The sequence below is a fragment of the Stenella coeruleoalba genome (genome assembly GCF_951394435.1).
Source record: "Stenella coeruleoalba genome assembly, contig: scaffold_82, whole genome shotgun sequence".
In the NCBI taxonomy this organism is placed as follows: domain Eukaryota; kingdom Metazoa; phylum Chordata; class Mammalia; order Artiodactyla; family Delphinidae; genus Stenella; species Stenella coeruleoalba.
In genome coordinates this window covers 170968-194627 of record NW_027646173.1, presented here as the reverse complement: position 1 = coordinate 194627, position 23660 = coordinate 170968, and the positions used below count along the sequence as shown (strand labels likewise).

At 43.6% G+C, this 23660-nt stretch overlaps 1 long non-coding RNA gene across 2 annotated transcripts in view; it reads right to left on the bottom strand.

Annotated features, from left to right (window-relative positions):
- LOC307181289 overlaps positions 1-23660 on the bottom strand; it is a 492089-nt gene that overhangs the window by 412493 nt on the left and 55936 nt on the right. The gene's annotated exons all lie outside the window — the stretch shown is intronic.

The following is a 23660-nucleotide window of genomic DNA, read 5'->3' as shown; positions in this document are numbered from 1 at the left end:
ATTGCATTGAAAGCATAGGAAAAGAGGCAGACCGTCCACAATGATGCACTTGGCCAAAAAGGGCATATGCGTTTTTTCCTGAATATATTCAGGAAAAAACGCATACGCCCTTTTTGGCCAACCAAGCAAGCTTGCAAAGGAAATCTGCACTACAATGAAGTCTCACTTTCCCCCGGTCAAAAGGGCCATCTGAAAAAAGTGTAAAATCCAGAAAGGCAGGATAGGCCATGGAGAACTGGGAGCCTTGTTATGCTGATGGGCGGGATATAAATTGCCAACAGACACTCGGGAGAAGTGTATGGTGTTTCCTGAAACATCTAAAAAACAAAGCAACAGAGCCTAGGGCACTTCCACTTATGGTCCTATAGCTTAGGGAAATTAAAATCAAAAAGACACAGCAACCCCAAAGTTTGGGACGCCTCTGTTTACAAGAACCTCGTTTACCGTACAAGTTCAATATCACAGAAAGTGAAAAATGGATAAAAAACTTGTGGTACTTACGTACAATGCAGTATCACTCAGCAATGAAATCTATGTCATCAGGCCTGTAGCACCATAATGAGTGGATTCAGGTATGAGGATTCTAACCGAAATAAGTCACACAGAAAAAAAACATCATAAGATATCAGTAATACACGGAATGTAAACTTGGCTACACAGGAACTGAATTACAGAACAGAACAGGGTCTCAAATTTAAAAAACCAACTTATGCTTGCTTAAGGGGAAAGGTGAGTTGGGGTGCTGCATAAAACCAGAGATTGAAATGAGCACAGATAAAGTTCCTTAAGCCAAATATGGAATAGACAAGAGCTACTCCTTGCTCAAGGAAATGGACTCAACACCCCATATTATACGCCTAAGAATGTACCTGACTAGTAAGTATCTTAAAAGCTATGGATTGCTATGTCTCCGAAAGAGAATCAAGCGTGTGTACAGGGGCATAAACGCAGCAGTGATAGGATTGGAGAGGTTCGGTGAGCAAATGAAGACCCTTTGAAATCATATTGCATGGTACCCATTTCATGGGTCTCAAGTCTCCAGGTTTAAGGTATTCTTCCTTCAGCTAAAACATGCATGTGGAACCCAGAGTATGATCAACCGTGTGAACGGGAGACGTGTTCAAATATGTCTCAGGTTTCCTCCCCTGGTACTCGGGTGCAACATTCCAGACGCTTTACTAACACTCTCCCCACTTGGAGAGTCAGCGCCTTTAACCTCCTGTTTGGCCCAGTTTGCAATTTCTGCGGAAGATGAACAGGAATAGGGAGAACCAATGAGAGACTAGCTGGAGGTGTCTGGACGGGCAAATTTAACTCTCATTTCCCACCAGGAAGAGGAAATAACCAAAGGCTCAGCATGCCGTGCCGGAACCAGATTAGGGCCTGAAGCCATCATGCGGTGTTCCGGGCCGGTCACAAGAAAGCGAGTTGAAGAAAGAAGCTCAGGGGCACTGTAATTCACAAACCTGCAGAGTTATAAATGACAGCTATCGTCCAAAAATATACTGAAGTAAGGCTGCCAAGAGGACTTGAAAGCGGGGCAGAATTGCAGGAAACCGATTTCAGGAGGTAGACTGGAATTGCATTGAAAGCATAGGAAAGAGGCAGAACGTCCACAATGATGCACTTGGCCAAAAAGGGCGTATGCGTTTTTTCCTGAATATATTCAGGAGAAAACGCATACGCCCTTTTTGGCCAACCAAGCAAGCTTGCAAAGGAAATCTGCACTACAATGAAGTCTCACTTCCCCCCGGTCAAAAGGGCCATCTGAAAAAAGTGTAAAATCCAGAAAGGCAGGACAGGCCATGGAGAACTGGGAGCCTTGTTATGCTGATGGGCGGGATGTAAATTGCCAACAGACACTCGGGAGAAGTGTATGGTGTTTCCTGAAACATCTAAAAAACAAAGCAACAGAGCCTAGGGCACTTCCACTTATGGTCCTATAGCTTAGGGAAATTAAAATCAAAAAGACACAGCCACCCCAAAGTTTGGGACGCCTCTGTTTACAAGAACCTCGTTTACCGTACAAGTTCAATATCACAGAAAGTGAAAAATGGATAAAAAACTTGTGGTACTTACGTACAATGCAGTATCACTCAGCAATGAAATCTATGTCATCAGGCCCGTAGCAGCATAATGAGTGGATTCAGGTACGATGATTCTAACTGAAATAAGTCACACAGAAAAAGAAACATCATAAGATATCATTAATACACGGAATGTAACTTGGCTACACAGGAACTGAATTCCAAAACAGAACAGGGTCTCAAATTTAGAAAACCAACTTATGCTTGCTTAAGGGGAAAGGTGAGTTGGGGTGCTGCATAAAACCAGAGATTGAAATGAGCACAGATAAAGTTCCTCAAGCCAAATATGGAATAGACAAGAGCTACTCCTTGCTCAACGAAATGGACTCAACTCCCCATATTAAACGCCTAAGAATGTACCTGACTAGTAAGTATCTTAAAACCTATGGATTGCTATGTCTCCGAAAGAGAATCAAGCATGTGTACAGGGGCATAAACGCAGCAGTGATAGGATTGGAGAGATTCGGTGAGCAAATGAAGACGCTTTGAAGTCATATTGCATGGTACCCATTCCACGGGTTTCAGCTACCCAGGTTTAAGGTATTCTTCCTTCAGCTAAAACATGCATGTGGAACCTAGAGTATGATCAACCGTGTGATCGGGAGACGTGTTCAAATATGTCTCAGTTTTCCACCCCTGGTACTTGGGTGCAACATTCCAGACGCTTTACTAACACTCTCCCGACTTGGAGACTCAGTCCCTTTAACCTCCTGTTTGGCCCAGTTTGCAATTTCTGCGGAAGATGAACAAGAATAGCGAGAACCAATGAGAGACTAGCTGGAGGTGTCTGGACGGGCAAATTTAACTCTCATTTCCCACCAGGAAGAGGAATTAACCAAAGGCTCAGCGTGCCGTGCCGGAAACAGATTAGGGCCTGAAGCCATCCTGCGGTGTTGCAGCCAGGTCACAAGAAAGCGAGTTGAAGAAAGGAGCTCAGGGGCACTGTAATTCACAAACGTGCAGAGTTATAAATGACAGCTATCGTCCAAAAATATACTGAAGTAAGGCTGCCAAGAGGACTTGAAAGCGGGGCAGAATTGCAGGAAACCGATTTCAGGAGGTAGACTGGAATTGCATTGAAAACATAGGAAAAGAGGCAGAACGTCCACAATGATGCACTTGGCCAAAAAGGGCGTATGCCTTTTTTCCTGAATATATTCAGGAAAAAAGGCATACGCCCTTTTCGGGCAACCAAGCAAGCTTTCAAAGGAAATCTGCTCTACAATGAAGTCTCACTTCCCCCCGGTCAAAAGGGCCATCAGAAAAAAGTGTAAAATCCAGAAAGACAGGACAGGCCACGGAGAACTGAGAGCCTTGTTATGCTGATGGGTGGGATGTAAATTGCCAACAGACACTCGGGAGAAGTGTATGGTGTTTCCTGAAACATCTAAAAAACAAAGCAACAGAGCCTAGGGCACTTCCACTTATGGTCCTATAGCTTAGGGAAATTAAAATCAAAAAGACACAGCCACCCCAAAGTTTGGAACGGCTCTGTTTACAAGAACCTCGTTTACAGTACAAGTTCAACATCGCAGAAATTGAAAAATGGATAAAGAACTTGTGGTAATTAGTTACAAAGCAATATCACTCAGCAATGAAATCTATGTCATCAGGCCCTTAGCAGCACAACGAGTGGATTCAGGTATGATGATTCTAACGGAAATAAGTCACACAGAAAAAGAAACATCATAAGATATCACTAATACACGGAATGTAAACTTGGCTACACAGGAACTGAATTACAGAACAGAACAGTGTCTCAAATTTAGAAAACCAACTTATGCTTGCTTAAGGGGAAAGGTGAGTTGGGGTGCTGCATAAAACCAGAGATTGAAATGAGCACAGATAAAGTTCCTTAAGCCAAATATGGAATAGACAAGAACTACTACTTGCTCAACGAAAAGGACTCAACACCCCATATTAAACTCCTAAGAATGTACCTGACTAGTAAGTATCTTAAAACCTATGGATTGCTATGTCTCCGAAAGAGAATCAAGCATGTGTACAGGGGCATAAACGCAGCAGTGATAGGATTGGAGAGATTCGGTGAGCAAATGAAGACGCTTTGAAGTCATATTGCATGGTACCCATTCCACGGGTTTCAGCTACCCAGGTTTAAGGTATTCTTCCTTCAGCTAAAACATGCATGTGGAACCTAGAGTATGATCAACCGTGTGAACGGGAGACGTGTTCAAATATGTCTCAGTTTTCAACCCCTGGTACTTGGGTGCAACATTCCAGACGCTTTACTAACACTCTCCCGACTTGGAGACTCAGTCCCTTTAACCTCCTGTTTGGCCCAGTTTGCTATTTCTGCGGAAGATGAACAGGAATAGCGAGAAACAATGAGAGACAAGCTGGAGGTGTCTGGACGGGCAAATTTAACTCTCATTTCCTACCAGGAAGAGGAATTAACCGAAGGCTCAGCGTGCCTTGCCGGAACCAGATTAGGGCCTGAAGCCATCCTGCGGTGTTGCGGCCAGCTCACAAGAAAGCGAGTTGAAGAAAGAAGCTCAGGGGCACTGTAATTCACAAACCTGCAGAGTTATAAATGACAGCTATCGTCCAAAAATATACTGAACTAAGGCTGCCAAGAGGACTTGAAAGCGGGGCAGAATTGCAGGAAACCGATTTCAGGAGGTAGACTGGAATTGCATTGAAAGCATAGGAAAAGAGGCAGAACGTCCACAATGATGCACTTGGCCAAAAAGGGCGTATGCGTTTTTTCCTGAATATATTCAGGAAAAAACGCATACGCCCTTTTTGGCCAACCAAGCAAGCTTGCAAAGGAAATCTGCACTACAATGAAGTCTCACTTCCCCCCGGTCCAAAGGGCCATCTGAAAAAAGTGTAAAATGCAGAAAGGCAGGACAGGCCATGGAGAACTGGGAGCCTTGTTATGCTGATGGGCGGGATGTAAATTGCCAACAGACACTCGGGAGAAGCCTATGGTGTTTCCTGAAACATCTAAAAAACAAAGCAACAGAGCCTAGGGCACTTCCACTTATGGTCCTATAGCTTAGGGAAATTAAAATCAAAAAGACACAGCCACCCCAAAGTTTGGTACGCCTCTGTTTAAAAGAACCTCGTTTACAGTACAAGTTCAACATCGCAGAAAGTGAAAAAAAGATAAAGAACATTTGGTATTTACTTACATAGCAATATCACTCAGCAATGAAATATATGTCATCAGGCCCGTAGCAGCGTAATGAGTGGATTCAGGTACGATGATTCTAACTGAAATAAGTCACACAGAAAATGAAACATCATAAGATATCACTAATACACGGAATGTAAACTTGGCTACACAGGAACTGAATTACAGAACAGAACAGGGTCTGAAATTTAGAAAACCAACTTATGCTTGCTTAAGGGGAATGGGGAGTTGGGGTGCTGCATAAAACCAGAGATTGAAATGAGCACAGATAAAGTTCCTTAAGCCAAATATGGAATAGACAAGAGCTACTCCTTGCTCAACGAAATGGACTCAACACTGCATATTAAATGCCTAAGAATGTACCTGACTAGTAAGTATCTTAAAACCTATGGATTACTATGTCTCTGAAAGAGAATCAAGCATGTGTACAGGGGCATAAACGCAGCAGTGATAGGATTGGAGAGGTTCGGTGAGCAAATGAAGACCCTTTGAAGTCATATTGCATGGTACCCATTCCACGGGTTTCAACTACCCAGGTTTAAGGTATTCTTCCTTCAGCTAAAACATGCATGTGGAACCTAGATTATGATCAATTGTGTGATTGGGAGACGTGTTCAAATATGTCTCAGTTTTCCTCCCCTGGTACTCGGGTGCAACATTCCAGACGCTTTACTAACACTCTCCCAACTTGGAGAGTCAGCGCCTTTAACCTCCTGTTTGGCCCAGTTTGCAATTTCTGTGGAAGATGAACAGGAATAGGGAGAACCAATGACAGACTAGCTGGAGGTGTCTGGACATGCAAATTTAACTCTCATTTCCCACCAGGAAGAGGAAATAACCAAAGGCTCAGCATGCCGTGCCGGAACCAGATTAGGGCCTGAAGCCATCCTGCGGTGTTGTGGCCAGCTCAAAAGAAAGCGAGTTGAAGAAAGGAGCTCAGGGGCACTGTAATTCACAAACCTGCAGAGTTATAAATGACAGCTATCGTCCAAAAATATACTGAAGTAAGGCTGCCAAGTGGACTTGAAAGCAGGGCACAATTGCAGGAAACCGATTTCAGGAGGTAGACTGGAATTGCATTGAAAGCATAGGAAAAGAGGCGGAACGTCCACAATGATGCACTTGGCCAAAAAGGGCATATGCGTTTTTTCCTGAATATATTCAGGAAAAAACGCATACGCCCTTTTTGGCCAACCAAGCAAGCTTGCAAAGGAAATCTGCACTACAATGAAGTCTCACTTCCCCCCAGTCAAAAGGGCCATCAGAAAAAAGTGTAAAATCCAGAAAGGCAGGACAGGCCATGGAGAACTGGGAGCCTTGTTATGCTGATGGGCGGGATGTAAATTGCCAACAGACACTCGGGAGAAGTGTATGGTGTTTCCTGAAACATCTAAAAAACAAAGCAACAGAGCCTAGGGCACTTCCACTTATGGTCCTATAGCTTAGGGAAATTAAAATCAAAAAGACACAGCAACCCCAAAGTTTGGGACGCCTCTGTTTACAAGAACCTCGTTTACCGTACAAGTTCAATATCACAGAAAGTGAAAAATGGATAAAGAACTTGTGGTACTTACGTACAATGCAGCATCACTCAGCAATGAAATCTATGTCATCAGGCCCGTAGCAGCATAATGAGTGGATTCAGGTACGATGATTCTAACTGAAATAAGTCACACAGAAAAAGAAACATCATAAGATATCACTAATACACGGAATGTAAACTTGGCTACACAGGAACTGAATTACAGAACAGAACCGGGTCACCAATTTAGAAAACCAACTTATGCTTGCTTAAGGGGAAAGGTGAGTTGGGGTGCTGCATAAAACCAGAGATTGAAATAAGCACAGATAAAGTTCCTTAAGCCAAATATGGAATAGACAAGAGCTACTCCTTGCTCAACGAAATGGACTCAACACCCCATATTAAACGCCTAAGAATGTACCTGACTAGTAAGTATCTTAAAACCTATGGATTGCTATGTCTCCAAAAGAGAATCAAGCGTGTGTACAGGGGCATAAACGCAGCAGTGATAGGATTGGAGAGGTTCGGTGAGCAAATGAAGACCCTTTGAAGTCCTATTGCATGGTACCCATTCCACGGGTTTCAACTACCCAGGTTTAAGGTATTCTTCCTTCAGCTAAAACATGCATGTGGAACCTAGATTATGATCAATTGTGTGATTGGGAGACATGTTCAAATATGTCTCAGTTTTCGTACCCTGGTACTCGGGTGCAACATTCCAGACGCTTTACTAACACTCTCCCAACTTGGAGAGTCAGCGCCTTTAACCTCCTGTTTGGCCCAGTTTGCAATTTCTGTGGAAGATGAACAGGAATAGGGAGAAGCAATGACAGACTAGCTGGAGGTGTCTGGACATGCAAATTTAACTCTCATTTCCCACCAGGAAGAGGAAATAACGAAAGGCTCAGCATGCCGTGCCGGAACCAGATTAGGACCTGAAGACATTCTGCCGTGTTGTGGCCAGCTCACAAGAAAGCGAGTTGAAGAAAGGAGCTCAGGGGCACTGTAATTCACAAACCTGCAGAGTTATAAATGACAGCTATCGTCCAAAAATATACTGAAGTAAGGCTGCCAAGTGGACTTGAAAGCAGGGCACAATTGCAGGAAACCGATTTCAGGAGGTAGACTGGAATTGCATTGAAAGCATAGGAAAAGAGGCGGAACGTCCACAATGATGCACTTGGCCAAATAGGGCGTATGCGTTTTTTCCTGAATATATTCAGGAAAAAACGCATACGCCCTTTTTGGCCAACCAAGCAAGCTTGCAAAGGAAATCTGCACTACAATGAAGTCTCACTTCCCCCCAGTCAAAAGGGCCATCAGAAAAAAAGTGTAAAATCCAGAAAGGCAGGACAGGCCATGGAGAACTGGGAGCCTTGTTATGCTGATGGGCGGGATGTAAATTGCCAACAGACACTCGGGAGAAGTGTATGGTGTTTCCTGAAACATCTAAAAAACAAAGCAACAGAGCCTAGGGCACTTCCACTTATGGTCCTATAGCTTAGGGAAATTAAAATCAAAAAGACACAGCCACCCCAAAGTTTGGGACGCCTCTGTTTACAAGAACCTCGTTTACCATACAAGTTCAATATCACAGAAAGTGAAAAATGGATAAAGAACTTGTGGTACTTACGTACAATGCAGCATCACTCAGCAATGAAATCTATGTCATCAGGCCCGTAGCAGCATAATGAGTGGATTCAGGTACGATGATTCTAACTGAAATAAGTCACACAGAAAAAGAAACATCATAAGATATCACTAATACACGGAATGTAAACTTGGCTACACAGGAACTGAATTACAGAACAGAACCGGGTCACCAATTTAGAAAACCAACTTATGCTTGCTTAAGGGGAAAGGTGAGTTGGGGTGCTGCATAAAACCAGAGATTGAAATAAGCACAGATAAAGTTTCTTAAGCCAAATATGGAATAGACAAGAGCTACTCCTTGCTCAACGAAATGGACTCAACACCCCATATTAAACGCCTAAGAATGTACCCGACTAGTAAGTATCTTAAAACCTATGGATTGCTATGTCTCCAAAAGAGAATCAAGCGTGTGTACAGGGGCATAAACGCAGCAGTGATAGGATTGGAGAGGTTCGGTGAGCAAATGAAGACCCTTTGAAGTCATATTGCATGGTACCCATTACACGGGTCTCAACTCTCCAGGTTTAAGGTATTCTTCCTTCAGCTAAAACATGCATGTGGAACCTAGAGTATGATCAACCATGTGACCGGGAGACGTGTTCAAATATGTCTCAGTTTTCGTACCCTGGTACTCGGGTGCAACATTCCAGACGCTTTACTAACACTCTCCCGACTTGGAGAGTCAGTCCCTTTAACCTCCTGTTTGGCCCAGTTTGCAATTTCTGCGGAAGATGAACAGGAATAGCGAGAACCAATGAGAGACTAGCTGGAGGTGTCTGGACGGGCAAATTTAACTCATTTCCCACCAGGAAGAGGAATTAACCAAAGGCTCAGCGTGCAGTGCCGGAACCAGATTAGGGCCTGAAGCCATCCTGCAGTGTTGCGGCCAGGTCACAAGCAAGCGAGTTGAAGAAAGGAGCTCAGGGGCACTGTAATTCACAAACCTGCAGAGTTATAAATGACAGCTATCATCCAAAAATATACTGAAGTAAGGCTGCCAAGAGGACTTGAAAGCGGGGCAGAATTGCAGGAAACCGATTTCAGGAGGTAGACTGGAATTGCATTGAAAGCATAGGAAAAGAGGCAGAACGTCCACAATGATGCACTTGGCCAAAAAGGGCATATGCGTTTTTTCCTGAATATATTCAGGAAAAAACGCATATGAACATTTTGGCCAACCAAGCAAGCTTGCAAAGGAAATCTGCACTACAATGAAGTCTCACTTCCCCCCGGTCAAAAGGGCCATCTGAAAAAAGTGTAAAACCCAGAAAGGCAGAAATGACCATGGAGACCTGGGAGCCTTGTTATGCTGATGGGCAGGATGTAAATTGCCAACAGTCACTCTGGAGAAGTGTATGGTGTTTCCTGAAACATCTAAAAAACAAAGCAACAGAGCCTAGGGCACTTCCACTTATGGTCCTATAGCTTAGGGAAATTAAAATAAAAAAGACACAGCCACCCAAAAGTTTGGAACGGCTCTGTTTACAAGAACCTCATTTACAGTACATGTTCAACATCGCAGAAAGTGATAAATGGATAAAGAAGTTGTGGTATTTACTTACAAAGCAATATCACTCAGCAATGAAATCTATGTCATCAGGCCCTTAGGAGCACAATGAGTGGATTCAGGAACGATGATTCTAACTGAAATAAGTCACACAGAAAAAGAAACATCATAAGATATCAGTAATACACGGAATGTAAACTTGGCTACACAGGTACTGAATTACAGAACAGAACAGGGTCTGAAATTTAGAAAACCAACTTATGCTTGCTTAACGGGACAGGTGAGTTGGGGTGCTGCATAAAACCAGAGATTGAAATGAGCACAGATAAAGTTCCTTAAGCCAAATATGGAATAGACAAGAGCTACTCCTTGCTCAACGAAATGGACTCAACACCGCATATTAAACGCCTCAGAATTTACCTGACTAGTAAGTATCTTAAAACCTATGGATTGCTATGTCTCCGAAAGAGAATCAAGCATGTGTACAGGGGCATAAACGCAGCAGTGATAGGATTGGAGAGGTTCGGTGAGCAAATGAAGACCCTGTGAAGTCCTATTGCATGGTACCCATTCCACGGGTTTCAACTACCCAGGTTTAAGGTATTCTTCCTTCAGCTAAAACATGCATGTGTGTCCTAGAGCATGATCAACCGTGTGATCGGGAGACGTGTTCAAATATGTCTCAGTTTTCGTACCTGGTACTCGGGTGCAACATTCCAGACGCTTTACTAACACTCTCCCGACTTGGAGAGTCAGTCCCTTTAACCTCCTGTTTGGCCCAGTTTGCAATTTCTGCGGAAGATAAACAGGAATAGTGAGAACCAATGAGAGACTAGCTGGAGGTGTCTGGACGGGCAAATTTAACTCTCATTTCCCACCCGGAAGAGGAATTAACAAAAGGCTCAGCGTGCCGTGCCGGATCCAGATTAGGGCCTGAAGCCATCCTGCGGTGTTGCGGCGAGCTCACAAGAAAGCGAGTTGAAGAAAGGAGCTCAGGGGCACTGTAATGCACAAACCTGCAGAGTTATAAATGACAGCTATCGTCCAAAAATATACTGAAGTAAGGCTGCCAAGAGGACTTGAAAGCGGGGCAGAATTGCAGGAAACAGATTTCAGGAGGTAGACTGGAATTGCATTGAAAGAATAGGAAAAGAGGCAGAACGTCCACAATGATGCACTTGGCCAAAAAGGGCGTATGCGTTTTTTCCTGAATATATTCAGGAAAAAACGCATACGCCCTTTTTGGCCAACCAAGCAAGCTTGCAAAGGAAATCTGCACTACAATGAAGTCTCACTTCCCCCCGGTCAAAAGGGCCATCTGAAAAAAGTGTAAAATCCAGAAAGGCAGGACAGGCTATGGAGAACTGGGAGCCTTGTTATGCGGATGGGCGGGATGTAAATTGCCAAAAGACACTCGGGAGAAGTGTATGGTGTTTCCTGAAACATCTAAAAAACAAAGCAACAGAGCCTAGGGCACTTCCACTTATGGTCCTATAGCTTAGGGAAATTAAAATCAAAAAGACACAGCCACCCCAAAGTTTGGGACGCCTCTGTTTACAAGAACCTCGTTTACTGTACAAGTTCAATATCACAGAAAGTGAAAAATGGATAAAGAACTTGTGGTACTTACGTACAATGCAGTATCACTCAGCAATGAAATCTATGTCATCAGGCCCGTAGCAGCATAATGAGTGGATTCAGGTACGATGATTCTAACTGAAATAAGTCACACAGAAAAAGAAACATCATAAGATATCTCTAATACATGGAATGTAAACTTGGCTACACAGGAACTGAATTCCAAAACAGAACACGGTCTCAAATTTAGAAAACCAACTTATGCTTGCTTAAGGGGAAAGGTGAGTTGGGGTGCTGCATAAAACCAGAGATTGAAATGAGCACAGATAAAGTTCCCTAAGCCAAATATGGAATAGACAAGAGCTACTCCTTGCTCAACGAAATGGACTCAGCACCCCATATTAAACGCCTAAGAATGTACCTGACTAGTAAATATCTTAATACCTATGGACTGCTATGTCTCCAAAAGAGAATCAAGCGTGTGTACAGGGGCATAAACGCAGCAGTGATAGGATTGGAGAGGTTCGGTGAGCAAATGAAGACCCTTTGAAATCATATTGCATGGTACCCATTCCACGGGTCTCAACTCTCCAGGTTTAAGGTATTCTTCCTTCAGCTAAAACATGCATGTGGAACCCAGAGTATGATCAACCGTGTGAACGGGAGACGTGTTCAAATATGTCTCAGGTTTCCTCCCCTGGTACTCGGGTGCAACATTCCAGACGCTTTACTAACACTCTCCCCACTTGGAGAGTCAGCGCCTTTAACCTCCTGTTTGGCCCAGTTTGCAATTTCTGCGGAAGATGAACAGGAATAGGGAGAACCAATGAGAGACTAGCTGGAGGTGTCTGGACGGGCAAATTTAACTCTCATTTCCCACCAGGAAGAGGAAATAACCAAAGGCTCAGCATGCCGTGCCGGAACCAGATTAGGGCCTGAAGCCATCATGCGGTGTTCCGGGCCGGTCACAAGAAAGCGAGTTGAAGAAAGAAGCTCAGGGGCACTGTAATTCACAAACCTGCAGAGTTATAAATGACAGCTATCGTCCAAAAATATACTGAAGTAAGGCTGCCAAGAGGACTTGAAAGCGGGGCAGAATTGCAGGAAACCGATTTCAGGAGGTAGACTGGAATTGCATTGAAAGCATAGGAAAAGAGGCAGAACGTCCACAATGATGCACTTGGCCAAAAAGGGCGTATGCGTTTTTTCCTGAATATATTCAGGAGAAAACGCATACGCCCTTTTTGGCCAACCAAGCAAGCTTGCAAAGGAAATCTGCACTACAATGAAGTCTCACTTCCCCCCGGTCAAAAGGGCCATCTGAAAAAAGTGTAAAATCCAGAAAGGCAGGACAGGCCATGGAGAACTGGGAGCCTTGTTATGCTGATGGGCGGGATGTAAATTGCCAACAGACACTCGGGAGAAGTGTATGGTGTTTCCTGAAACATCTAAAAAACAAAGCAACAGAGCCTAGGGCACTTCCACTTATGGTCCTATAGCTTAGGGAAATTAAAATCAAAAAGACACAGCCACCCCAAAGTTTGGGACGCCTCTGTTTACAAGAACCTCGTTTACCGTACAAGTTCAATATCACAGAAAGTGAAAAATGGATAAAAAACTTGTGGTACTTACGTACAATGCAGTATCACTCAGCAATGAAATCTATGTCATCAGGCCCGTAGCAGCATAATGAGTGGATTCAGGTACGATGATTCTAACTGAAATAAGTCACACAGAAAAAGAAACATCATAAGATATCATTAATACACGGAATGTAACTTGGCTACACAGGAACTGAATTCCAAAACAGAACAGGGTCTCAAATTTAGAAAACCAACTTATGCTTGCTTAAGGGGAAAGGTGAGTTGGGGTGCTGCATAAAACCAGAGATTGAAATGAGCACAGATAAAGTTCCTCAAGCCAAATATGGAATAGACAAGAGCTACTCCTTGCTCAACGAAATGGACTCAACTCCCCATATTAAACGCCTAAGAATGTACCTGACTAGTAAGTATCTTAAAACCTATGGATTGCTATGTCTCCGAAAGAGAATCAAGCATGTGTACAGGGGCATAAACGCAGCAGTGATAGGATTGGAGAGATTCGGTGAGCAAATGAAGACGCTTTGAAGTCATATTGCATGGTACCCATTCCACGGGTTTCAGCTACCCAGGTTTAAGGTATTCTTCCTTCAGCTAAAACATGCATGTGGAACCTAGAGTATGATCAACCGTGTGATCGGGAGACGTGTTCAAATATGTCTCAGTTTTCCACCCCTGGTACTTGGGTGCAACATTCCAGACGCTTTACTAACACTCTCCCGACTTGGAGACTCAGTCCCTTTAACCTCCTGTTTGGCCCAGTTTGCAATTTCTGCGGAAGATGAACAAGAATAGCGAGAACCAATGAGAGACTAGCTGGAGGTGTCTGGACGGGCAAATTTAACTCTCATTTCCCACCAGGAAGAGGAATTAACCAAAGGCTCAGCGTGCCGTGCCGGAACCAGATTAGGGCCTGAAGCCATCCTGCGGTGTTGCAGCCAGGTCACAAGAAAGCGAGTTGAAGAAAGGAGCTCAGGGGCACTGTAATTCACAAACGTGCAGAGTTATAAATGACAGCTATCGTCCAAAAATATACTGAAGTAAGGCTGCCAAGAGGACTTGAAAGCGGGGCAGAATTGCAGGAAACCGATTTGAGGAGGTAGACTGGAATTGCATTGAAAACATAGGAAAAGAGGCAGAACGTCCACAATGATGCACTTGGCCAAAAAGGGCGTATGCCTTTTTTCCTGAATATATTCAGGAAAAAAGGCATACGCCCTTTTCGGGCAACCAAGCAAGCTTTCAAAGGAAATCTGCTCTACAATGAAGTCTCACTTCCCCCCGGTCAAAAGGGCCATCAGAAAAAAGTGTAAAATCCAGAAAGACAGGACAGGCCACGGAGAACTGGGAGCCTTGTTATGCTGATGGGTGGGATGTAAATTGCCAACAGACACTCGGGAGAAGTGTATGGTGTTTCCTGAAACATCTAAAAAACAAAGCAACAGAGCCTAGGGCACTTCCACTTATGGTCCTATAGCTTAGGGAAATTAAAATCAAAAAGACACAGCCACCCCAAAGTTTGGAATGGCTCTGTTTACAAGAACCTCGTTTACAGTACAAGTTCAACATCGCAGAAATTGAAAAATGGATAAAGAACTTGTGGTAATTAGTTACAAAGCAATATCACTCAGCAATGAAATCTATGTCATCAGGCCCTTAGCATCACAACGAGTGGATTCAGGTATGATGATTCTAACGGAAATAAGTCACACAGAAAAAGAAACATCATAAGATATCACTAATACACGGAATGTAAACTTGGCTACACAGGAACTGAATTACAGAACAGAACAGTGTCTCAAATTTAGAAAACCAACTTATGCTTGCTTAAGGGGAAAGGTGAGTTGGGGTGCTGCATAAAACCAGAGATTGAAATGAGCACAGATAAAGTTCCTTAAGCCAAATATGGAATAGACAAGAACTACTACTTGCTCAACGAAAAGGACTCAACACCCCATATTAAACTCCTAAGAATGTACCTGACTAGTAAGTATCTTAAAACCTATGGATTGCTATGTCTCCGAAAGAGAATCAAGCATGTGTACAGGGGCATAAACGCAGCAGTGATAGGATTGGAGAGATTCGGTGAGCAAATGAAGACGCTTTGAAGTCATATTGCATGGTACCCATTCCACGGGTTTCAGCTACCCAGGTTTAAGGTATTCTTCCTTCAGCTAAAACATGCATGTGGAACCTAGAGTATGATCAACCGTGTGAACGGGAGACGTGTTCAAATATGTCTCAGTTTTCAACCCCTGGTACTTGGGTGCAACATTCCAGACGCTTTACTAACACTCTCCCGACTTGGAGACTCAGTCCCTTTAACCTCCTGTTTGGCCCAGTTTGCAATTTCTGCGGAAGATGAACAAGAATAGCGAGAACCAATGAGAGACTAGCTGGAGGTGTCTGGACGGGCAAATTTAACTCTCATTTCCCACCAGGAAGAGGAATTAACCAAAGGCTCAGCGTGCCGTGCCGGAACCAGATTAGGGCCTGAAGCCATCCTGCGGTGTTGCGGCCAGCTCACAAGAAAGCGAGTTGAAGAAAGGAGCTCAGGGGCACTGTAATTCACAAACGTGCAGAGTTATAAATGACAGCTATCGTCCAAAAATATACTGAAGTAAGGCTGCCAAGAGGACTTGAAAGCGGGGCAGAATTGCAGGAAACCGATTTCAGGAGGTAGACTGGAATTGCATTGAAAGCATAGGAAAAGAGGCAGAACGTCCACAATGATGCACTTGGCCAAAAAGGGCGTATGCCTTTTTTCCTGAATATATTCAGGAAAAAAGGCATACGCCCTTTTTGGGCAACCAAGCAAGCTTTCAAAGGAAATCTGCTCTACAATGAAGTCTCACTTCCCCCCGGTCAAAAGGGCCATCAGAAAAAAGTGTAAAATCCAGAAAGACAGGACGGGCCACGGAGAACTGGGAGCCTTGTTATGCTGATGGGCGGGATGTAAATTGCCAACAGACAGTCGGGAGAAGTGTATGGTGTTTCCTGAAACATCTAAAAAACAAAGCAACAGAGCCTAGGGCACTTCCACTTATGGTCCTATAGCTTAGGGAAATTAAAATCAAAAAGACACAGCCACCCCAAAGTTTGGAACGGCTCTGTTTACAAGAACCTCGTTTACAGTACAAGTTCAACATCGCAGAAATTGAAAAATGGATAAAGAACTTGTGGTAAATAGTTACAAAGCAATATCACTCAGCAATGAAATCTATGTCATCAGGCCCTTAGCAGCACAACGAGTGGATTCAGGTATGATGATTCTAACGGAAATAAGTCACACAGAAAAAGAAACATCATAAGATATCACTAATACACGGAATGTAAACTTGGCTACACAGGAACTGAATTACAGAACAGAACAGTGTCTCAAATTTAGAAAACCAACTTATGCTTGCTTAAGGGGAAAGGTGAGTTGGGGTGCTGCATAAAACCAGAGATTGAAATGAGCACAGATAAAGTTCCTTAAGCCAAATATGGAATAGACAAGAACTACTACTTGCTCAACGAAAAGGACTCAACACCCCATATTAAACTCCTAAGAATGTACCTGACTAGTAAGTATCTTAAAACCTATGGATTGCTATGTCTCCGAAAGAGAATCAAGCGTGTGTACAGGGGAATAAATGCAGCAGTGATAGGATTGGAGAGATTCGGTGAGCAAATGAAGACCCTTTGAAGTCATATTGCATGGTACCCATTCCACGGCTTTCAACTACCCAGGTTTAAGGTATTCTTCCTTCAGCTAAAACATGCATGTGGAACCTAGAGTATGATCAACCATGTGATCGGGAGACGTGTTCAAATATGTCTCAGTTTTCGTACCCTGGTACTCGGGTGCAACATTCCAGACGCTTTACTAACACTCTCCCGACTTGGAGAGTCAGTCCCTTTAACCTCCTGTTTGGCCCAGTTTGCAATTTCTGCGGAAGATGAACAGGAATAGCGAGAAACAATGAGAGACAAGCTGGAGGTGTCTGGACGGGCAAATTTAACTCTCATTTCCTACCAGGAAGAGGAATTAACCGAAGGCTCAGCGTGCCTTGCCGGAACCAGATTAGGGCCTGAAGCCATCCTGCGGTGTTGCGGCCAGCTCACAAGAAAGCGAGTTGAAGAAAGAAGCTCAGGGGCACTGTAATTCACAAACCTGCAGAGTTATAAATGACAGCTATCGTCCAAAAATATACTGAACTAAGGCTGCCAAGAGGACTTGAAAGCGGGGCAGAATTGCAGGAAACCGATTTCAGGAGGTAGACTGGAATTGCATTGAAAGCATAGGAAAAGAGGCAGAACGTCCACAATGATGCACTTGGCCAAAAAGGGCGTATGCGTTTTTTCCTGAATATATTCAGGAAAAAACGCATACGCCCTTTTTGGCCAACCAAGCAAGCTTGCAAAGGAAATCTGCACTACAATGAAGTCTCACTTCCCCCCGGTCCAAAGGGCCATCTGAAAAAAGTGTAAAATGCAGAAAGGCAGGACAGGCCATGGAGAACTGGGAGCCTTGTTATGCTGATGGGCGGGATGTAAATTGCCAACAGACACTCGGGAGAAGCCTATGGTGTTTCCTGAAACATCTAAAAAACAAAGCAACAGAGCCTAGGGCACTTCCACTTATGGTCCTATAGCTTAGGGAAATTAAAATCAAAAAGACACAGCCACCCCAAAGTTTGGTACGCCTCTGTTTAAAAGAACCTCGTTTACAGTACAAGTTCAACATCGCAGAAAGTGAAAAAAAGATAAAGAACATTTGGTATTTACTTACATAGCAATATCACTCAGCAATGAAATATATGTCATCAGGCCCGTAGCAGCGTAATGAGTGGATTCAGGTACGATGATTCTAACTGAAATAAGTCACACAGAAAATGAAACATCATAAGATATCACTAATACACGGAATGTAAACTTGGCTACACAGGAACTGAATTACAGAACAGAACAGGGTCTGAAATTTAGAAAACCAACTTATGCTTGCTTAAGGGGAAAGGGGAGTTGGGGTGCTGCATAAAACCAGAGATTGAAATGAGCACAGATAAAGTTCCTTAAGCCAAATATGGAATAGACAAGAGCTACTCCTTGCTCAACGAAATGGACTCAACACTGCATATTAAATGCCTAAGAATGTACCTGACTAGTAAGTATCTTAAAACCTATGGATTACTATGTCTCTGAAAGAGAATCAAGCATGTGTACAGGGGCATAAACGCAGCAGTGATAGGATTGGAGAGGTTCGGTGAGCAAATGAAGACCCTTTGAAGTCATATTGCATGGTACCCATTCCACGGGTTTCAACTACCCAGGTTTAAGGTATTCTTCCTTCAGCTAAAACATGCATGTGGAACCTAGATTATGATCAATTGTGTGATTGGGAGACGTGTTCAAATATGTCTCAGTTTTCCTCCCCTGGTACTCGGGTGCAACATTCCAGACGCTTTACTAACACTCTCCCCACTTGGAGAGTCAGCGCCTTTAACCTCCTGTTTGGCCCAGTTTGCAATTTCTGTGGAAGATGAACAGGAATAGGGAGAACCAATGACAGACTAGCTGGAGGTGTCTGGACATGCAAATTTAACTCTCATTTCCCACCAGGAAGAGGAAATAACCAAAGGCTCAGCATGCCGTGCCGGAACCAGATTAGGGCCTGAAGCCATCCTGCGGTGTTGTGGCCAGCTCAAAAGAAAGCGAGTTGAAGAAAGGAGCTCAGGGGCACTGTAATTCACAAACCTGCAGAGTTATAAATGACAGCTATCGTCCAAAAATATACTGAAGTAAGGCTGCCAAGTGGACTTGAAAGCAGGGCACAATTGCAGGAAACCGATTTCAGGAGGTAGACTGGAATTGCATTGAAAGCATAGGAAAAGAGGCGGAACGTCCACAATGATGCACTTGGCCAAAAAGGGCATATGCGTTTTTTCCTGAATATATTCAGGAAAAAACGCATACGCCCTTTTTGGCCAACCAAGCAAGCTTGCAAAGGAAATCTGCACTACAATGAAGTCTCACTTCCCCCCAGTCAAAAGGGCCATCAGAAAAAAGTGTAAAATCCAGAAAGGCAGGACAGGCCATGGAGAACTGGGAGCCTTGTTATGCTGATGGGCGGGATGTAAATTGCCAACAGACACTCGGGAGAAGTGTATGGTGTTTCCTGAAACATCTAAAAAACAAAGCAACAGAGCCTAGGGCACTTCCACTTATGGTCCTATAGCTTAGGGAAATTAAAATCAAAAAGACACAGCAACCCCAAAGTTTGGGACGCCTCTGTTTACAAGAACCTCGTTTACCGTACAAGTTCAATATCACAGAAAGTGAAAAATGGATAAAGAACTTGTGGTACTTACGTACAATGCAGCATCACTCAGCAATGAAATCTATGTCATCAGGCCCGTAGCAGCATAATGAGTGGATTCAGGTACGATGATTCTAACTGAAATAAGTCACACAGAAAAAGAAACATCATAAGATATCACTAATACACGGAATGTAAACTTGGCTACACAGGAACTGAATTACAGAACAGAACCGGGTCACCAATTTAGAAAACCAACTTATGCTTGCTTAAGGGGAAAGGTGAGTTGGGGTGCTGCATAAATCCAGAGATTGAAATAAGCACAGATAAAGTTCCTTAAGCCAAATATGGAATAGACAAGAGCTACTCCTTGCTCAACGAAATGGACTCAACACCCCATATTAAACGCCTAAGAATGTACCTGACTAGTAAGTATCTTAAAACCTATGGATTGCTATGTCTCCAAAAGAGAATCAAGCGTGTGTACAGGGGCATAAACGCAGCAGTGATAGGATTGGAGAGGTTCGGTGAGCAAATGAAGACCCTTTGAAGTCATATTGCATGGTACCCATTCCACGGGTCTCAACTCTCCAGGTTTAAGGTATTCTTCCTTCAGCTAAAACATGCATGTGGAACCTAGAGTATGATCAACCATGTGATCGGGAGATGTGTTCAAATATGTCTCAGTTTTCGTACCCTGGTACTCGGGTGCAACATTCCAGACGCTTTACTAACACTCTCCCGACTTGGAGAGTCAGCGCCTTTAACCTCCTGTTTGGCCCAGTTTGCAATTTCTGCGGAAGATGAACAGGAATAGGGAGAACCAATGAAAGACTAGCTGGAGGTGTCTGGACGGGCAAATTTAACTCTCATTTCCCACCAGGAAGAGGAATTAACCAAAGGCTCAGCGTGCCGTGCCGGAACCAGATTAGGGCCTGAAGCCATCCTGCGGTGTTGCGGCCAGCTCACAAGAAAGCGAGTTGAAGAAAGGAGCTCAGGGGCACTGTAATTCACAAACCTGCAGAGTTATAAATGACAGCTATTGTCCAAAAATATACTGAAGTAAGGCGGCCAAGAGGACTTGAAAGCGGAGCAGAATTGCAGGAAACCGATTTCAGGAGGTAGACTGGAATTGCATTGAAAGCATAGGAAAAGAGGCAGAACGTCCACAATGATTCACTTGGCCAAAAAGGGCATATGCGTTTTTTCCTGAATATATTCAGGAAAAAACGCATATGAACTTTTTGGCCAACCAAGCAAGCTTGCAAAGGAAATCTGCACTACAATGAAGTCTCACTTCCCCCCCGGTCAAAAGGGCCATCTGAAAAAAGTGTAAAATCCAGAAAGGCAGGACAGGCCATGGAGAACTGGGAGCCTTGTTATGCTGATTGGCGGGATGTAAATTGCCAACAGACACTTGGGAGAAGTGTATGGTGTTTCCTGAAACATCTAAAAAACAAAGCAACAGAGCCTAGGGCACTTCCACTTATGGTCCTTTAGCTTAGGGAAATTAAAATCAAAAAGACACAGCCACCCCAAAGTTTGGGACGCCTCTGTTTACAAGAAGCTCGTTTACAGTACAAGTTCAACATCGCAGAAAGTGAAAAATGGATAAAGAAGTTGTGATATTTACTTACAAAGCAATATCACTCAGCAATGAAATCTGTGTCATCAGGCCCTTAGCAGCACAATGAGTGGATTCAGGTATGATGATTCTAACTGAAATAAGTCACACAGAAAAAGAAACATCAAAAGATATCAGTAATACACGGAATGTAAACTTGGCTACACAGGAACTGAATTACAGAACAGAACAGGGTCTTAAATTTAGAAAACCAACTTATGCTTGCTTAAGGGGAAAGGTGTGTTGGGGTGCTGCATAAAACCAGAGATTGAAATGAGCACAGATAAAGTTCCTTAAGCCAAATATAGAATAGACAAGAGCTACTCCTTGCTCAACGAAATGGACTCAACACCGCATATTAAACGCCTAAGAATGTACCTGACTAGTAAGTATCTTAAAACCTATGGATTGCTATGTCTCCGAAAGAGAATCAAGCATGTGTACAGGGGCATAAACACAGCAGTGATAGGATTGGAGAGGTTCGGTGAGCAAATGAAGACCCTTTGAAGTCATATTGCATGGTTCCCATTCCACGGGTTTCAACTACCCAGGTTTAAGGTATTCTTCCTTCAGCTAAAACATGCATGTGGAACCTAGAGTATGATCAACCATGTGATCGGGAGACGTGTTCAAATATGTCTCAGTTTTTGTACCCTGGTACTCGGGTGTAACATTCCAGATGCTTTACTAACACTCTCCCAACTTGGAGAGTCAGTCCCTTTAACCTCCTGTTTGGCCCAGTTTACAATTTCTGCGGAAGATGAACAGGAATAGCGAGAACCAATGAGAGACTAGCTGGAGGTGTCTGGACGGGCAAATTTAACTCTCATTTCCCACCAGGAGTAGGAAATAATCAAAGGCTCAGCGTGCCGTGCCGGAACCAGATTAGGGCCTGAAGCCATCCTGCGGTGTTGCGGCCAGCTCACAAGAAAGCGAGTTGAAGAAAGGAGCTCAGAGGCACTGTAATGCACAAACCTGCAGAGTTATAAATGACAGCTATCGTCCAAAAATATATTGAAGTAATGCTGCCAAGAGGACGTGAAAGTGGGGCAGAATTGCAGGAAACCGATTTCAGGAGGTAGACTGGAATTGCATTGAAAGCATAGGAAAAGAGGCAGAACGTCCACAATGATGCACTTGGCCAAAAAGGGCGTATGTGTTTTTTCCTGAATATATTCAGGAAAAAACGCATACGCCCTTTTTGGCCAACCAAGCAAGCTTGCAAAGGAAATCTGCACTACAATGAAGTCTCACTTCCCCCCGGTCAAAAGGGCCATCTGAAAAAAGTGTAAAATCCAGAAAGGCAGGACAGTCCATGGAGAACTGGGAGCCTTGTGATGCTGATGGGCGGGATGTAAATTGCCAAAAGACACTCGGGAGAAGTGTATGGTGTTTCCTGAAACATCTAAAAAACAAAGCAACAGAGCCTAGGGCACTTCCACTTATGGTCCTATAGCTTAGGGAAATTAAAATCAAAAAGACACAGCCACCCCAAAGTTTGGGACGCCTCTGTTTACAAGAACCTCGTTTACAGTAAAAGTTCAACATCGCAGAAAGTGAAAAATGGATAAAGAAGTTGTGGTATTAACTTACAAAGCAATATCACTCAGCAATGAAATCTATGTCATCAGGCCCGTAGCAGCACAATGAGTGGATTCAGGTATGATGATTCTAACTGAAATAAGTCACACAGAAATAGAAACATCATAAGATATCACTAATACACGGAATGTAAACATGGATACACAGGAACTGAATTCCAAAACAGAACAGGGTCTCAAATTTAGTAAACCAACTTATGCTTGCTTAAGGGGAAAGGTGAGTTGGGTTGCTGCATAAAACCAGAGATTGAAATGAGGACAGATAATGTTCCTTAAGCCAAATATGGAATAGACAAGAGCTACTCCTTGCTCAACGAAATGGACTCAACACCGCATATTAAACGCCTAAGAATGTACCTGACTAGTAAGTATCTTAAAACCTATGGATTGCTATGTCTCTGAAAGAGAATCAAGCGTGTGTACAGGGGCATAAACGCAGCAGTGATAGGATTGGAGAGGTTCGGTGAGCAAATGAAGACCCTTTGAAATCATATTGCATGGTACCATTCCACGGGTTTCAACTACCCAGGTTTAAGGTATTCTTCCTTCAGCTAAAACATGCATGTGGAACCTAGAGTATGATCAACCATGTGATCGGGAGACGTGTTCAAATATGTCTCAGTTTTCGTACCCTGGTACTCGGGTGCAACATTCCAGACGCTTTACTAACACTCTCCTGACTTGGAGAGTCAGTCCCTTTAACCTCCTGTTTGGCCCAGTTTGCAATTTCTGCAGAAGATGAACAGGAATAGGGAGAACCAATGAGAGACTAGCTGGAGGTGTCTGGACGGGCAAATTTGACTCTCATTTCCCACCAGGGAGAGGAATTAACCAAAGGCTCAGGGTGCCGTGCCGGAACAAGATTAGGGCCTGAAGCCATCCTGCAGTGTTGCGGCCAGGTCACAAGAAAGCGAGTTGAAGAAAGGAGCTCAGGGGCACTGTAATTCACAAACCTGCAGAGTTATAAATGACAGCTATCGTCCAAAAATATACTGAAGTAAGGCTGCCAAGAGGACTTGAAAGCGGGGCAGA